We start from the raw sequence: 17,572 nt of genomic DNA, 5'->3' as shown, positions 1-17,572 counted from the left end.
TGGGTCTGAGATAACCAATTCATCTTGCAGCCTCTGTCACTGAAATCCTTTCTCTGGGAGGTACCAAGAGGCATGTCCATATCCTTTGTATCAAGGGCTCTGAATCTGAGATCCATGGACAGATTTGGGGGGAGAGGTCCATGAATGTGAATGGGAAACGAAATTACATATTTGTTGTTGTTGTTGTTGTTCACTAACTTAGAACTGAAATTAAGCATCTCTTTCAATTATTTAAAAATATGATCCTGAGAAAGGATCTATAGGTTTCACCAGACTGCCAAAGGGAGCTGAGACTAGAAAGATTAAGAACTCATTTGTAGGCAGATGCAGTTAGAATGCCAAACAAAGGCCATCACTCGGTAAACTCATCAAGTAAATATGAGAGCTCCTCTGATAACCTCCCCTTACCATCTGTGATGGAAGGGTTCACCTGTAGACTTTTGGAAGGGCATTGTATTCTGTTTTATAGGTAATGTAACATATATATATATATATTTTTTTTTAAATGCCAGTTTTGAATTTCCTTGTTTCCCCTGGTTCCAGAGGAGGAAAAATTAGTAGGTGATTAGGTAGGAATGTGGGTGGAATAGCTAAAAGGCTGCCATGCAATCACAAAGCTTGCTGATTGACTCAGACCTAACCTTTAACCAGTGAAGAGACCAATCAGTTTGATACAGAGTGTCCAGGTGGGCCAATCATAAATCAGCAGGGGGTATTCTAATATGAAGATATTTTGGGGTTCTCTCCAGACCTGGAGAGGGCCATGGGGTAGGTTGGGCATGGAGAATTTTCTTTTAAAATCAGGTTAGAAAGTTTAGGTGCCATCTATGGTGGGATTAAATAATTTTCTTTTATACACTCTTTGAATTGCCTCATTGGGTGTATTGTTCTCAATTTGTATACTCTTTTTGCTTCTAAATAAATCCTGGAAAACACAGACTTGTGGTCTGCAGCATATGGCAGACAGAGATAAGAAGGCAAATAAGGCTTGGATATCAGACTAGGTAGCCAATTGTGGCAGCCGCAAAGAAAGGGGGAAAGATAATGAGGAAGTGAGTTCTGCAGATCTCTAAAGTCAGGGGGCTCACTAGGGTCATGGACCACATTAGAGGGCTTGGTGTCTCAAGTTGAACTAGCAGTGATTAAGACAGATTCAGAAAATTATGGAAGGAGAAAAAACCTAGAGTCAAAGGCAAAGGTCTTCTGGATTGGCTCCAAGAAGGACCTCGTTTGGCTTAGTGAAGCTTAAAACCAGGTTGGATATGGCTCATGCAACTGACAGCAGCAGCCAGATTCTAATTGCTAGACCAATATTCCCAGCAGAACAGGGGATCTAGGAAAGCATAGAGATATTTATCACACCATTCCAGTTGTATTCTTCTGGATCAATGTCCAGAATTAATGCCCTAGTTTGTCAATGTCCCTCCTAAAGTATAGCTTGCAGAACTGAAGACAATACTCCAATTGTGTTTCAACCAGGATAGAATACAGCAGGATATTATATTCCTATTAATAAGGCTTAATTTTGCTTTTAGTTTTTTGGCTACTTTCTCACACCGTAAACTCAAATGGAAATTGCCTGGGCCTTTTTCATATGACCTTCTGTCAATCCAAATCTACTTCAATCTTTATTTGAGCCATTAATTTTTAAAATGAAAAGACTTCTGTATTCAAGAACAGAGAGAGAGCATCTCCATGTATACAGCAGAATACAAAAAGAATATTCTCTATGAAACCAGGAATTTCCATTTTTGTAATTTTGTAAAAATTATAAGCATAAGATTAATTCTTCATATTACTTTAAAAATGTCCTGCTTTTCTGTGCTTCCTTCTGCATTTCCTCCTGTTCATTTCAAATGTTTCAGTGGCCCTCTTCCCGCCCCCCCATCAGTTTTTCTAACTCTCCTTGGAATCTCTTCTAGTTAAAAACCTAGAGAAAGAAAAACTTCATAAAAATAAGTATAGTCAAATAAAACAATCCACGTAGTAGAAGTCCAAAAACATCTTTGCACCTCTTGTCCTTTCACCACTGTTTTTTTTTACCTAAATGCAAAACTTTATATACCTGAGTTCCAAAGTCCATTGGTATGAGACTCTTTTTTCACTCAGCATTTGCAGTGTTTCCTCCTCAAGTGATCCTTCTATTCTTTGAGCATGGGAAGGTTTCTGAAATCATAATTCTCTGGATCTACCCTTGGGGTGGCAAGTTCGATGGGCATCCTAGTGGTGCCATGACCTGTGCCCTCTGCTAGCATTGTCCTCTATCTTTCTGAAAACTTTGGAACAGGGTATTTAAGTGTTGATCCCCAACTCCCTTCCTCCATCCCACAGATGTATATGTAATTCTGCATTTTAAGTCTATCACCTCTTTGGCGAAGAGGTGGATAATGTGCTTTATTTTTGATTTTCTGGAATCACGGTTTGTCATTTCATTGATTTGAGTTCTAAATTCTTTAAAGTTGTTTCTTTATAATGTTTTAATCATTCAAATTGTTCTTCTAGTTCTGCTCACTTCACTCTGCTTCAGTTCATAGTACCCAGGATTCTCCTCAATTGTTTCCTTCATCATTTCTCATAGTACCATAACATTCCATTACATCCATGTACCACAATTTGTTCAGCCATTTTGCAATTGACTAAGAGGTAATCTAAGGCATCCCCTTAGATTCCAATTGCCTTCTTTTCTTCCCCCCTTTCAAACCTCATTGCCACTGTTCCATACAGTTCTTTTAAAGAAGAAAAAAACCACCATTTATTCCTTTGTAAAATTCTGAACTTAAACACCAAAAACAGAGAGCGTTTTGATGCACACAGCAGAACACAAAAAGAGAATTCTATTTGAAACCATAAACCTTCATTTTGTACTGCTTGCTTTAAAAAAAAGTATATAATGTTCCACATGTACTTTCAAAACAGTCCTGCTTGTCCACAATTCTTTCTGAATTCCTTATTCTCTTTTCTGTACATTTTAAAGTGTAAGGATAAGAGAAAAAAAACCCATTCCATTTAGCTCTAGGGTCTTGACTAGGTGAGAATACTTCATGTTTGAATCAAACCATCAGAAGTAAGTGTGAACAAAGCCTATAATGAATCCTTGAATCCATCAAAGCTATTGTTTGAGAGATTGGGTCATGACCTAAACAATTTGAAGAAAGGGAGAAGCTGTCTCCGAATTTGGGGACGGGGAGAGTTCGAGCATCTGAGGTTGAAGTAAACGTGGAGTGAGCTGTGATGGAGAAGAAAGATTTCAAGGAGATTCATTGGCTTTAAAAGCATCTCAGAGAGGAGGGACTGGGCTGATGGAAGTCCCAAGAAAAGATCAACTCCCCCTCTCCCCACCCCCACTTTCCTGGGTGCCTGTCCTGTCTATCCTTGAACACTGTAATATAATCTGTTGCTTTGTTATCCAACTAGTTAACTGAATTTTGCCTCAACCACACAGACCAATTAGGTCAGCTAGAGGTAGACATAAAGGTAAGATTGAGAAGACAGTCCAACCACTACCTGGCCATCTATGTATCTGGGGGATTGGAATAACTGTGACAGAAGTCAGAATCTTTTTTCAGGTAAAATAATCTCCCTAAAGCTTAAGAGGACAGAACCAAGGGGCAATTACATTGCTCTCTAGGCTTAAACCAAGTTAACTTAATTATTGTAACACAGTATTGCATATATATTACAATAGCCTTTTTTAGAATCACTGTTATTATTTCCCCTATTTCCCTATTCTCCAAATTAAAAACTGAGAGAGAAAGAAAAAAATCCATTTGTAATAGGCAGTCAAGCAAAACAAATCTCTACAGTGTTTATGTCCAAAAATGTACTGTATGTCTCTGGACCTCGTATATACGACCCGACAGGAAGTAGGTAACATATTTCATGGTAGGTCCTCTGGATACATGGGAAGTTATTACACTGATTAGCTCTTAAGTCTTTTAAAATTGTTTTTCTTGACAGTGTTGCTTATATAAATACAATGTCCTTATACGAATTGTTCTCCTGGTTCCGTTTACTTCCTTCTGAGTCAGTTCATACTAACCAGGACTCTCTGAAGTCATCTTTTGTTATTTCTTATAGTGCAATTGTATTCCATTATATTCTCATACCACAATCTGTTTAGTCATTCCCCAATTTTCTGAGGGGTAATACAAGGCAACCCCCTTAGCTTCTAATTTTTCTTTCAAGTCCCCCATGGGACTAAGAAGTTTGTTTTGCCTATAACTATTGCTTCCCTGGTATGATCCCCTCTCTTATCCCTTCCCTTCCTAGGTCCCCAATATGCTTGCTTCCCTGTTGAGTTTGATGTTATTTCTACAGCAAACTGTGTGTATATATGTTCAACCTTCTTTTGTCTGTTTCATTTATTTATTTATTTTTAATAGGCAATTGGAGTTAAGTGACTTGCCCAGGGTCACACAGCTAGTAAGTGTCAAATGTTTGGTCTAAGGCTGGATTTGAACTCAGGTCCTCCTGACTTGAGGGGCAGTGCTCTATCCGCTGCACCACCTAGCTGCCCCTTTTTTGTCTGTTTCAGACAATACAAAGGCTCATTTGATACCCACTCCCTCTCTTTGCCCCTTCCTCCGTGTTTATATACTCTCCATGAGCTCCAATTATGAAAAATTAGCAAGCTCCATACTTTCTTCTTCCTTTCTGCACTAATGTATTGAAGACCAAAGTGGAGGGAGTGTTGGTGCATGATTTCCTGTTTGCAGATGATTGTGCACCAATGCAAACTCTGAAGCTGAGATGCAACAGCATTTGGATCAATTCTCTGCTGCTTGTGCTAATTTTGGCCTAACAATTAATACCAAGAAAGTACAGGTGCTCCATCAGCCACCACCACACCATCCATATGTGGAACCATTGGTTATAGCAAATGGAGAAGCTTTGAATGCTGTGGATAAGTTCACTCACCTTGGTAATGAATCTTCCAGGGATGTACACATTGATAATGAGGTTGATGCCAGAGCTGGCTCAGTGTTTGGGAGGCTCTGAAGGAAAGTGTGGGAGAGAAGAGGTATTAGCCTGACTACCAAACTGAAGATCTACAAAGCAGTTGTGCTGACCTCATTGTTGTATGCCTGAAATCTGGACAGTATAATCTCACCATGCCAGGAAATGGAATCACTTCCATTTGAATTGTCTCAGGAAGATTCTGAAGATCACCTGGCAGGATAAGATACCAGACACTGAGGTCCCTTCTTGAACTAAACTGCCAAGCATTCAAACTCTACTGCAGAGAGCGCAACTCTGATGGGCTGGCCACATTGTTCAAAAGCAAAATGTACGCTTGCCAAAAAGACACACAGGGCAAGTGCTCACATGGTGGTCAGAAAAAGCAATACAAGGACACTCTCAAGGTGTCTCTTCAGAACTTTGGAACTAATTGTGTGACGTGGGAGACACTGGCACAGTACTGCTCAGCACAGTGTGCCCACGTCAGAGAAGGGTCTGTGGTCTATGAACAAAGTAGAATTGAAGTAGCTCAAAAGAAACACGAGATGCACAACCTTAGAGAATCCACCCCAAATGTTCACATGTGCCTTACCTGTGGTAGAATGTTCTGAGCTCATACTGGTCTGATAAGCCACAGTTGGATACACTGAAACTAGATTCTAGCATAGTGATGTTCTTTTGGTCCTCTTGGAGAATGAAGGACAACAATCATCCCTCCTTGTACCTTCCTTTCCTTCCTCCCACCCTTCAAATCCTCAGAATGGAACCAAATTCATCCCCAAATTTTTCTTATGTAACTCTTTATATATCTTTTGATGTCATTAATTTTCTGAAGAGATATTTATTTCTTTTCACTCTACTAGATGTTAGCACTACATCATCATAAAACTTTCAATTGCTAAAATCTTTCTAGAGTTCTCTTGACTCTTGTGTCTATAATTTGAATTTCCTACTCAATTCTGTTCTTTTAATCAGAAATGATCAAAAGTTTTCATTAAAGGTTATCCTCCCCCTCTCCTCCAGTGTCATATTTAGCTTTATAGGGTAAGTTATCTTGGTTGTAAGCCTATGTCTTTTGCCTTCTGGAATCTGGCATTCCAAGATTGTCTCTTATTTATGGTAGAAATTTCCAGATCTTGTTTGATTCTGCCAGTAGTTTCTTGTTATTTGAACTTCTTTTTGGCTTCTTGCAGTACTTATTCCATGATGCAGGAGCTCTGGATTTTGGCTATGATATTTTTGAAAATTTTCCTTTTGAGGTTCCTTTCAAAAGATGATTAGAATATTCCATTTTACTGTTCCCTCTGCTTCTATTAGATTTAGGTAGTTTTCACTTCTGATTTCTTGAAAAATAGTGTCCAGGTTCCCCCCCCCCCCCCCGCCGCCCCTTACTTTTTTAACACAGTGATTTCAGGAAGTTCAATGATTCTTAGATTATCTCTCCTTGACCTCCTTACCCACTATTTTTTTGTATCAGATATATATGTTTTCTATTTTTCCAACTTTTCAATTTATTTTAACATTTCTTGCTGTCACTGATTTTTGTTTAGTCTATTAAAGATTTTAGGGAATCTGTTTCTTGGTTAAGATTGCTATTTTCTTTGCTAAGCTGTTTATTCTCCTAATTATTTTCTATATAGCTTTTCTTTTTTTTCTATCTCTTACATAATTTCTTCTATGTGTATATATAGTCTTTGTGGGAAATCCATTTTTTTCTTTTTTTTCCTTTTTTTAAATTTTTTTATTTTTAATTTATTTATTTTTAGTTTTCAATATTCACTTCCACAAGTTTTTGAGTTCCAAATTTCTCACCCCTCCCCCCACCCCAAGATGGCATGCATTCTGAATACCCCTTCCCCTGGTCTGCCTTCTCTTCTATCTCTTCCCCCTCCCTTCTCTTATCCCCTTCCCCTTCTATTTTCCTGTAGAGCAGGATAGACTTCTGTACCCCATTTCCTGTATTTCTTATTTCCCAGTTGCGTGTGAAAACTTTTTTTAAAACATGTGTTTTTAAAACTTTGAGTTCCAAATTTTCTCCCTTCCTCCCTCCCCCACCCATCCTCATTGAAAAGGCAAGCAACTCAATATAGGTTGTACATGTGCAGTTATGCAAAACACTTCCTTAGTAGACATGTTGTAAAAAACTAACTCTATTTCCCTTAATCCTGTCCTGCCCTCCCATTTATTCTATTCTTTCTTTTGACCCTGTTCCTCCTCAGAAGTATTTGCTTCTGATTACCCTCTTTCCCAATCTGCCCTCCTCTCTGTCACCCCCCCCCCCGCTCTCTTGTCCCCTTCTCCCCCTATTTTCCTGCAGGGTAAGATAGAGGGAAATCCATTTTTTGCTCTGAATTTCTGCTTGCAGTTATGGACTTACTCTTTCTTTTTTGGATTCCTATAGATTTACAATAATTTTCTGATGGTGGTTGGTATTTTCTTTGATTTACTCGTCTCTCCCCAGCTTTAGTTTCAGAATTCAGGCTTTGGGCCAGGACCATGCTCTGCCCTCTTCTATGCTTTTGGGTGGTGGTAGTTGGCCCTGTTTTATCTCACTCTGGGTTCTTGTTTTGACCTCGACATCTTGAGGTTAGACTCCCCTAGGTCACTGATGTTCAAATTGATGGATCATCAGGGTCCTCTCTGGCATCTGACACAGAGTATTATGGGCTTCCATTCCCCTGGACTTGGGCTGTACTTGTATGAACTCTGCCACCACCAAGTACTCAAAAGGTCCCCAACCTGATGCTCTCTGACCACCCTGAGGATTTCTCAAGGAAGTCCTCCATTCTTTCTCCCTCTAGACACAGAACATTTTAGGACTTTGTAGGTTGTGCTGGGAAGCTCTTCTTTGCTAGTGGCCCCTTTTTCTTTCATATTCAAGCTTCTGGTTGACATCTTGTGTGGTTCTGGGGTAAAAGAAGTCACTGTAGTTTTTCATTGAATATTTTGGTCATTATTTGGTCTGCTATGATCTTCAGAGTTTTGCTGGAGCAGGCCTGTGAAAGCTGAGTGGTCAGCCCCCTGTTCAAGGTGGCCTGTTGGCCAGAGATCTTTTTATCCAAGGTTCTCCAGGTCCGGGTGGAATGTACTTAGGAAATTGGAGCATGGGTGATTTCTCAGGGACCTAGGGCAGCTCCTGATCCTGCTCCATCCCTATTTCCAAGTGCCAGCTGGTGGACTTAATTTCTAGTCCAGATTTTCCTCTTGAGTAAACCTGACAAATATATGTCCATCTTGTTCACAGGTAATTATTTGTTTATTCATTTTAGACTTAATGAACACTAAATAAAACACACATTTTCATGTACAAAATAGAACAGAAAAGGAGGCTTGTGACTGAAAGTGAGTTTCTGTTATGTTTATGCACAGCTTGTGTTTTCTTTTAAGCGTATAATAAATTCAATATGCAACTTTCAATGCTGTCTTGTTTGTTTGTGTTTCCTTTTGTCCTTTTTCTTCTCTTTGGTGCAATTATAAAATACTTTGGTGACTTTTTTCCTTCTTTTTCTTTTATTTCTTGGCAACCCTATCATTAGCCTCCCTCTTCACTTCTAAATACCCAAATTACAAAAACAAAAACCAGACAAAACTCTTGTAACAAATATTCATAGTCAAACAAAACAAGTTTCCACATCGACCATCTAAAATGGATGCCTCACTCTTCACCTTGAGCCCATTGTTTTTCTGCCATTGGTCCTCTAGAATTGTGGTTAGGTACTATTTACTGATCAGAATTTTTAGGTCTTTTAAAAATGTTTTTTCTTAAAATGTTATTTTATAAATTGTTCTCTGGATTTTTCTCACTTTACTCTCTATAAGTCTTCTCAGGTTTCTCTAAAGTCACTCCTTTCATCATTTTTTTTTGGCACAGTAGCATTCCATTACATTCATATACCCAACTAGTTCAGCCTTTCCTCAATTCATGGGAACTCCCTTAATTTCCAGTTCTTTTCTATAAACAAAAGAATTGCTACAATATTCTTGTACATACATATTCCTTTCCTCTCTATTTGATGGCTTTGGGGTATAGACTTAGGAGTGGTATCACTAGGTCAAAGGGCATGAATAGTTTAGTGTCTTCTATTGGGCAACTAGCTCTTCCCCAAAATACCATGGCCTTTCCTCCCACTGCCTTCTTATGGAAGGACCAAAATTACAGTCCACAAAGCTATTCCCTGCCTCAAACTATCTTAAACTCTCCACCTCTTAACTCTTTCTACGACTGACAAGTTTAGTTTTTTAAAGGCCTCCAGGAAGCTGGCCAATGTTTGGCCAGCTATTGCCAAGCTCCCCTTCCAACTCAATCTGAGAACCTTTTCACACTTCCTAAAGGGATATCAGTGAATCAACATGTCTTTGCACTTCATTAACAAATCAGTCTTTCATTATCTCTGTAATCTGCCCCATATTTTCTGTGATATCAACCAACCTGGGGGAGGGTAACCAAATCCCCTTCCCCTACGCATAGATGAGAAAGCTGAGGCCACAGAAACTTCAAGCAACCTGTCTGAGGTCACACAGTTATTAAATGGCAGAGCTGGGATTTATTTCTATGTCTTTAGATTACGAATCCAATGTTCAATTCCACTACTGTACCTTTGGTGTTGTGTTGTTTCAATCATGTCTGACTCTTCATGATCCCACTTGGGGTTTATTGGCAGAGATACCAGAATGGTTTGCCATTTCCTTCTCCAGCTCATTTTACAGATAAGGAAACTGAGGCAAACAGGGTTAAGTGACTTGCCCAGGATCATACAGCTAGTAAGTGTCTTAGGCTGGATTTGAACTCAGGAAAATGAGTCTTCCTGATTTCAGTCCCAGCTCTCTATCCACTTTGTCACCTAGCTGCCACTAGTGGTCCTCAAACTTTGTGGTCTCAGGAGCCCTTTATACTCTTAAAAAATATTGAGGATCAGCCTACATTGTTTATGTGGGTTCTATTTATCAATATTTACCATATTATAAAGTAAGATATCTTAATATATTATGAAAATACTTTTGATCTTGCAGACCCCTCAACTGCACTGTATCACTCTCTCACTTTTCCTTTATCCTTCTCCTAAGTTCTCACTTAGGTCTTTAAGCACAAAAACCTGGAGAGCCTGCCCCAGTCACACCAGGCTGTTTTGCAAGTTAAATGTTCTCCTGAAGTAGCTGGCTCTACTTGGCCTCATTAACCTAACCACAGACTCCATTGCTGCAAATCAACAACGTGTTTCCTGCAGGTACAAATTCGCCTTAATGAGGGCAGGCTGGTGACTGGTCAATGAACTGCAGAGCAGTAAACAAGTGAGCCCAGAGGCCGGGAGCACAGACTGCCAGGAGGTTTACCCAAAGAGAGAACCATGCCAATTGCCTTAATTGCATTTATCCTCACAACAGTGACTGTTTGCTAATATTGGTTCCTAATACTTTCTCCAACTAGAGAATGCAGAAGCCCTGACTTCAGCTATTTCTTCCTTAGAAGGCAGCATCCTCAGGGACATAACCTCTTCCTCCAATCCCTGTCTTGCTATCAACCCACACCTGTCACAAAGAAGCATGTATTAGTCATGTCTAATATTTCCAGAGAACTTTACAGTTTATGAAGCGTTTCTTCAAATCAGGGAGTGGAAGATAGAGTGCTAGAATTGAAGTCAGCAAGCTATAGGTTCAAATCCCATGATGCTAATTAACTCTGTGACCATAAGCAAGTCATTCTCTGAGCCTCGGGAAACCCTCTAAAACAGACATTCTTAACTGAGGTTCTATGAATTGTTTTAAATTGATAACTGTATTGATAGTTGATTTGCTTTGTAATCTGCCTTTTCATGTATTTAAGAACATTTCTGAGTAGGGATCCATAAACTTTCCTAGACTACCAAAAGGGTGCATGACACAAAAAAGGTAAGATCCTTTGCTCTAAAACTTGTATGCTTATATTTATGTTTTATTATAAACATATTATTATGTTTTATTATACACACATTATTATGAATATATTTATATTTAAATATATTTAAAATATATATTCATAGCTAAGTTGAGATCTGAGCTCTTGAAGGAAGTTGCCACACTAATGAAATCACAGATTTTATGGTATTCCTTGTAAAAATCCCATGAAGTAGATAGTAGAAAATCTTCATTCTCATTTTTTAGCTGAGGAAACTGAGATAAAGACAGGTTAAGGGATTTGTTAGCAGCCACAAAGCCAGAAAGCATAAGAACTGGGATACGAAATCAGATCTTCTAACTTTAAGACTGGGGCTCTTTTTCTTATCTCATGCTGCTTTTTGGAATGATCGCTCCTATTGCTAGTGGACCTTCTGGTTTACAAGGAACATTGCTCAAGGCAATGTTGTCAGGAAAGGGTTGTATTATTTTACAGATAAGGAAACCAAGGGGCAGGTAGGTGGTGCAGTGGGTAGAATGCCAGGCCTGGAGTCAGGAAGACCTGAGTTCAAATTTAGCCTTAGACACTTACTAGCTATGTGACCCTGGGCAAGTCATTTGACTTTCTTTGCCTCAGTTTCCTCATCTGTAAAATGAACTGGAGAAGGAAATGGCAAAACCATTCCAGTATCTCTGCCAAAAAAATTCCAAATGGCGTCATGAAGAGTTGGATATGACTGAAATGATTAAAGAGCAGTAACAAACCTGTGATTTCGGAGACTGTGCTCTTTTCAGCACTGTGCTGTGCTGCCTCCAGTAGAGTCCAGAAGGTTCAATGGGGGAATCACCACCTTGATCTATTTTGGTTCTTCTTCCTTTATATTGTCTTTGTATTGTGGGGGAGTGTGTTCATAGGCACTTTGTTCTGGCTTGGTATCTTTGGAACTCCCATTCTCTTGCTCATACCCCTCCCCTCCCCCGATGTGGGGCAGACAACAATGAGAGCTGTATAACCTACGTGACTATGTTCTTCCAGTGAACCTGGCCCTGCTCTCTCTTTCTTTCTTTCTTTTTTCTTTTTTGCAAGGTAATCGGGGTTAGGTGACTTGCCCAGGGTCACTTGACTAGTAAGAGTCAAGCATCTAAGGTTGGATTTGAACTCAGGTCCTCCTGACTCCAGGGCCGGTGCTGTATCCACTGTACCACCTAGCTGCCCCACTCTCATTCTATAAGGAAAGTGCTTAGAGGTCACCTTGCAGTGTAAAGTTATACCAGCTAGACCACGGAGGCAGGACTCTTTCCTTCTGGGGCCTTGGAGGAATGGTCGGGATGACGCAGAGACTCGGGGAGGTTACAGCAGCTGTCAGCCCTCACTCACACCAGCCATTTTCACATTTCAACCTGTCAAGTGTAGGTAGCTTTAATGACTGGGAAATTATGAGGGGCTGAAAATAACTGTTTTGGGCCTCCTTGATGGAGAACCGAAGCCACTGTAAAATCAGAATTCAGTCAGATTGCCCTCTGCAGGTGGTGCTAACTATTCCGCTGGCTTCTCTGAAGGAGCCAAAGATTAACCTCCTCCATTTCTCAGGGAAGGGAGGAGGAAACTTCAACCTTTTTTGAAATTGCCAGGTCATTTTAAAGATACAAGGCCATCAATTTTCATGTTTTTTCACCCCATCATGTGTGGCTCATCTTTTGAAGTTGCTGTATTTCACTTGTGTCTGACTCTTTATGACCCATTTAAGTTTCCTTGGCAAAGATACCGGAGTGGCCTGCCATTTCCTTCTCTAGCTCATTTTACAGATTAGGAAACTGAGGCAAACAAGATTAAGCCCAGGGTCACACAGCTAGAAAGCATCTGAGGTCAATTTGAACTCAGGTCTTTCTGACTCCAGGCCTAGTACTCTTTCTACTGTGCTACCTACTTGACTGTGAGTAGCCTTAATTATTGGGAAATTGTGAGGGACTGCAAATAACTACTCTGAGTGTCCTTGATAGAGAAGGAAAGCCAGTAATATTAAGGAACTATCAAGGCTTCGAGACAGAATTGTGTTTAACATTTGGATACTCACAAAGGACTTATGATAATATGATGTCAACACTAAATATATGGTAAGGAAAGAGATCCTTGCTTTTCTCTCTGTGTGTCTGTCTCTTTCTGTCTGTTTCTCTCTGTCTGTCTCTGTCTCTCTCTGGTTTGCTAGCTGATAGTCATTTGAGGTGGGGAGAAAATGGTCTTCAGGGAGAGTTTCAAGAAGGTTTGAATGAGTAACATCAAGATTTAGGCAAGACACTTTGCTCCTGGTAAGCAGGGAGCTCCAATAGGCTTCCTTATCTGGCTAAATAATGAACAGGAATACGGGATGGCCCGTGCTCAAAGAATTGCATCATAGAGTCATTGACTTAGAACTAGAAGAGAGCACAAAACGCAATAAGTTCAACCCAGTGCCTTATTCTACAGTTGAAGAAACAACTCCAGTGAGATTAGGTCAAATAGATTGCCTGAGGTCAGTCACACAGATAAGCTGCAGAAGCAGAAGTACTTCTGACCACAGAACCAGTATTCTTTACACAGTATCATTTCATCATTGCACAATCAACAGGCCTACATCCATGATGTCAAGTGGAAGGCTTTCCAAGTTGGGCATGGCTTTAGGTGTGGAGCCCTGATATCTGGTCTGCCAGGGTAATCCTGGTACTAGATTTGGAGTCAGAGAACCTGGATTCAAATTCCTGCTCAATAATTTTCTCTGTGAATAAAACCTTGGACAAGTCACTTAATTTCTATGGGCCTTAGTTTCCCAATCTGAGAAATGATGGAATTAGACTAGCCGACTTTGGAGTCTACCTCTAAACCTAGAGGATCAGGAGCAGGATGGGGAAGGGGAGTCTGTGGGGTGGTAGGAGCAAATGGAAGAATTCATCATTAGAGGTCAGTTGGATACTTTATTTCTCTAGAACATGGCTGTTCTAGGCTCATGTGGGCCCACCAGGCCCCATATTTCTGTTGTGTGAGTCCAGGTCACCTGTCCCAATGGTATAGAGAGGTCTCATCTGGGCAAAGACCAGCCTAAGAGGAGTGGGACCTCCCATGATGCCACCAACTGCCTCTAGACACAATTATTTCAGAGCAAAAGCCTTTACTACAAATAGTAGCTACAATAGCTAAGCCCAGGGAGTATTCTCTGACAAATGTACATAGAATCTGTGGAACAAAGTGGCCCGAGCTTGGAGTACAGTACCAGAGAGGAAGACATGTAGGGACCAGGTACGGCCAAGAAATCCAGTGCCTTCTTTACTGCAGAGCCTTCACAGCCTTTCTTCCTTTTAGAGTCCTCTCTGCAGCTCTACCCTTATTCTCAATTATGAAGGCAAATTCTCCTTTGAATCAGCTGAGTTCTCTGATGTCAGGGATCATACTCCTTGAAGCTGCTTCTGGCCTCAAGTGACTTCCTCTCTGTGTTTCTTCAACTGTACTGCGAACTGCTAGATTGGATTTTTCCCTACTGGTCAGCCCTGCTACAAGGCAGGAAGGAAAGAAGAAGGGAAGGAGGAAGGGGTGCGGAGGGAGAGAGAGACAGAGAGAGAGACAGAGAGAGACAGAGACAGTGACAGAGACAGAGCGAATAGAGACTTAGAGAAGAGAGACAGAAACAGAGAGACAGAGAAAGAGAAAGAGAGAGAGAGAGAGAGAGAGAGAGAGAGAGAGAGAGAGACAGAGAGAGAGACAGAGAGAGAGACAGAGAGACAGACAGAGAGACAGAGAGAGACAGAGAGACTGGGTTTTTTTTCTTGACTGCTGGCTCTGTCTGGACATATCCAGAGCTGGTGAGCTTTAGCTTTTTAAGGGGCCGTTAGTGGTATGCTCAATTATTGCCAGCCAATAGCATTTCCCCTTTCAATTCAATTAAAGGGAAACTTGTTCACACTTTGTAAAGGGATAATCACACTTGGCTACATTTTCATAGTTAAATACCTCATCAACTGCCCTTTATTTTTTGCAACTAACTGGTGTGTGTGTGTGTGTGTGTGTGTGTGTGTGTGTGTGTGTGTGTGTGTGTGTGTGTATCATTGTCCAGCGACTTTTGACTTCCCCATTGTGCCAAGGTCATGTTTCTAGGACTTAGTGAAATAAAGTAGAATTGGGGAGTAAGTGGAGTTTTCCAGGAGTTAAAGGCTCAGAGCTATTTTGATGGAGGAAATTGATAGCATTTATGCCTTTTAGGCTAATGGTATGATCACAGCCATTCAGAAAGAGGTGGAGTTGGGGTACAAAAGGGCACTTACTCTCTGAAAATCATAGAGAGCTTAGGATTTCCCAAGCACTTTCCTTCAATTAGGTGCAGAAAAAAACTATCAGCATGATCATGTGATTTTCCAGGATCTTTTTCATTGGGGGCATAGGGTCAGTTTAATGTCTAGCAATGCCACTGGTAGTTAAATGCATATGCTTGCTTCTTATAACTTGAATTGTTTCTGGCCTCATGCTGGCTGCCAGAGCACAGGAGGGAGGAGGAGGAAATACTCATCTGGGTGAGGAGAAATACTTTGGGGGTCCACAGTCTTCCTGTTTGCTTCTCTCTAACCCTCTGTCTCTATTTCCCTTTTCTCTCTTTCCCTGTCTCCATCTCCCTCCTTCCTTCCCTCTGTTTCTATCTTTCTCTCTATCTCTGTCTACTTCTCTCCCACCTTCCCAACTCTATGTGCAGTCTTGAATCCAAGGTCAGCTCCTCTGTCCACTATCCACCTCAGTTCCTCTCCAGGTGCTACATACCTATCATGGGAGGCAAAAGGGCAGATAAAGCTAAATCTGAATGTCAGAATACTGGCAAGGTTCTAAGATGCCCCTCTAAGGCTTTTAAGATCTGGCTCACCTCATCCAAGGAGTCTTCCTTAATTGGCTGATCAGCCTTAGCCTAAATGTGATCAGTCCCACCCTGTGTGTCCTCTCAGTACTTATTCATAAAAGTGCAAAGATGAAACGAGAGTCTGAAAAGGCATGGTTATTGGATATACATTTGTAAGTGTAGGGATGTGACTAGGCTGGCAGTGACTTCAGAGGCCAACTAATGAGAAATTCCAATTCTCTTGTTTTACGGATGAGAAAAGGAGACCAAGTGACTTTTCCATGGTTACACAGGTAGTATCAGAGGTGAAATTTGAACCCACATCCTGTGAATTCAGAACTGCTGTTATTTTTTCTACCATGTCTCCTCGGCTTTGTTTTGCTCTAGTGCCTTCCTTCATTCTCCCAACATTCATTAGTGATTTCTTTCAGGAGGTGATTGGTAGATTCTTTCAATTTCTATTTTGCCCTCTAGTTCTAAGATATCTGGGCATTGTAATTTCTTGAAATATTATGTCTTTGGCTCTTTTTTTGATTGTGGCTTTCAGGATGCCCAATAATTCTTAAAGTATCTCTCTTGAATCTTTTTTCCAGGTCATTTTTTTCCTATGAGATATTTTATATTTTCTTCTCTTTTTTCAGTCTTTGAGCTTTGTTTTATTGTTTCTTGATGTTTCATGGAGTCATTATCTTTCACTTGCCCATTTATAATTTTCAAGGAGTTATTTTCTTCAATAAGGTTTTATACCTCTTTTAATATTTGGCCAATTCTGATTTTTAAGGAATGATTTTCTTCAGTCCCTTTTTTTGTGCCTCCTTTATCAAGCTGTTAATTCTCTTTTCATAATTTTCTTGTATTGCTTTCATTTCTTTCCCCAATTTTTCCTCTACCGCTATTTGATTTTTAAACTAATTTTTTTATTCTTTTAAAAATCTCTGGTTATATCAGGTGGTGGGGATATATGGCCTGAACTTGTTTTTTATATATGCTGCTTTTTAAAAAAAATTATCTGTTTATTTATTTTTTTTTGGCTAGGCAATGGGGTTAAGTGACTTGCCCAGGGTCACACAGCTAGTTAGTGTTATGTATCTGAGGACAGATCTGAACTCAGGTCCTCCTGAATCCAGGGCCGGTGCTCTATCCACTGCACCACCTAGCTGCCCCCATATATATGTATGTATGTATATATATATATGTGTGTGTGTGTGTGTGTGTGTGTGTGTGTGTGTGTGTGTGTATCTATATATCTATATCTATATCTATATGCTACTTTTGCAGCTTGGTCTAGGGGTCTATAAGTTTTCTGTGCTTCCAATATGGTGTGATGTGAGGAGGGGTCTGGTCTCTGACTTCCTGGTGTGTGCTCTAGTCCTTACATAGGTAAGGCTCCCCTCTCCCCTGCCCCCTACTCCCTTGTGACTGTAACTACTCCCCTATGCTTTGGAACTGCAACCCAAACTGGGTAATGGGTTGTAGAGCTGCTCTCAGTGCTAGTACAAGGGTCCACTAGGATCTCTTTCCAATCAGGTGTTCAATCATCTTACTGCCCCTGGACAGTAGATTGCTCCCCACTGCTGCTATCATGGCTCCAAGCCTACAGCAGGTGCCACTTCTGCTGTCATTCCCAACCAGCCTCTACTCCAGTGTCCACAGACCACTCTTTCTGTCTTCCTAAGCAGCCCTGGTTGGGAAAATGACCCATTGGGACTTTTTGTTGTCTTTCCTGCTCAGAATTGGATTAGGTGCATTTTTCAAAAGTTGTAGAGGGGGTCTGTTGGGAGAGCTCGGCAAAAATGTTGGGTTTAGGGGCAGCTAGGTGGCGCAGTGAATAGAGCTCTGGCCTTGGAGTCAGGAGGACCTGAGCTCAAATCCAGCCTCATGCACTTAACACT

The sequence above is a fragment of the Phascolarctos cinereus genome, unplaced genomic scaffold, assembly GCF_003287225.1.
Source record: "Phascolarctos cinereus isolate Bilbo 61053 unplaced genomic scaffold, phaCin_HiC Scaffold_5;HRSCAF=322, whole genome shotgun sequence".
Lineage (NCBI taxonomy): Eukaryota > Metazoa > Chordata > Mammalia > Diprotodontia > Phascolarctidae > Phascolarctos > Phascolarctos cinereus.
The sequence above is the reverse complement of the archived record's forward strand: the minus strand, read 5'-3'. Positions refer to the sequence as shown.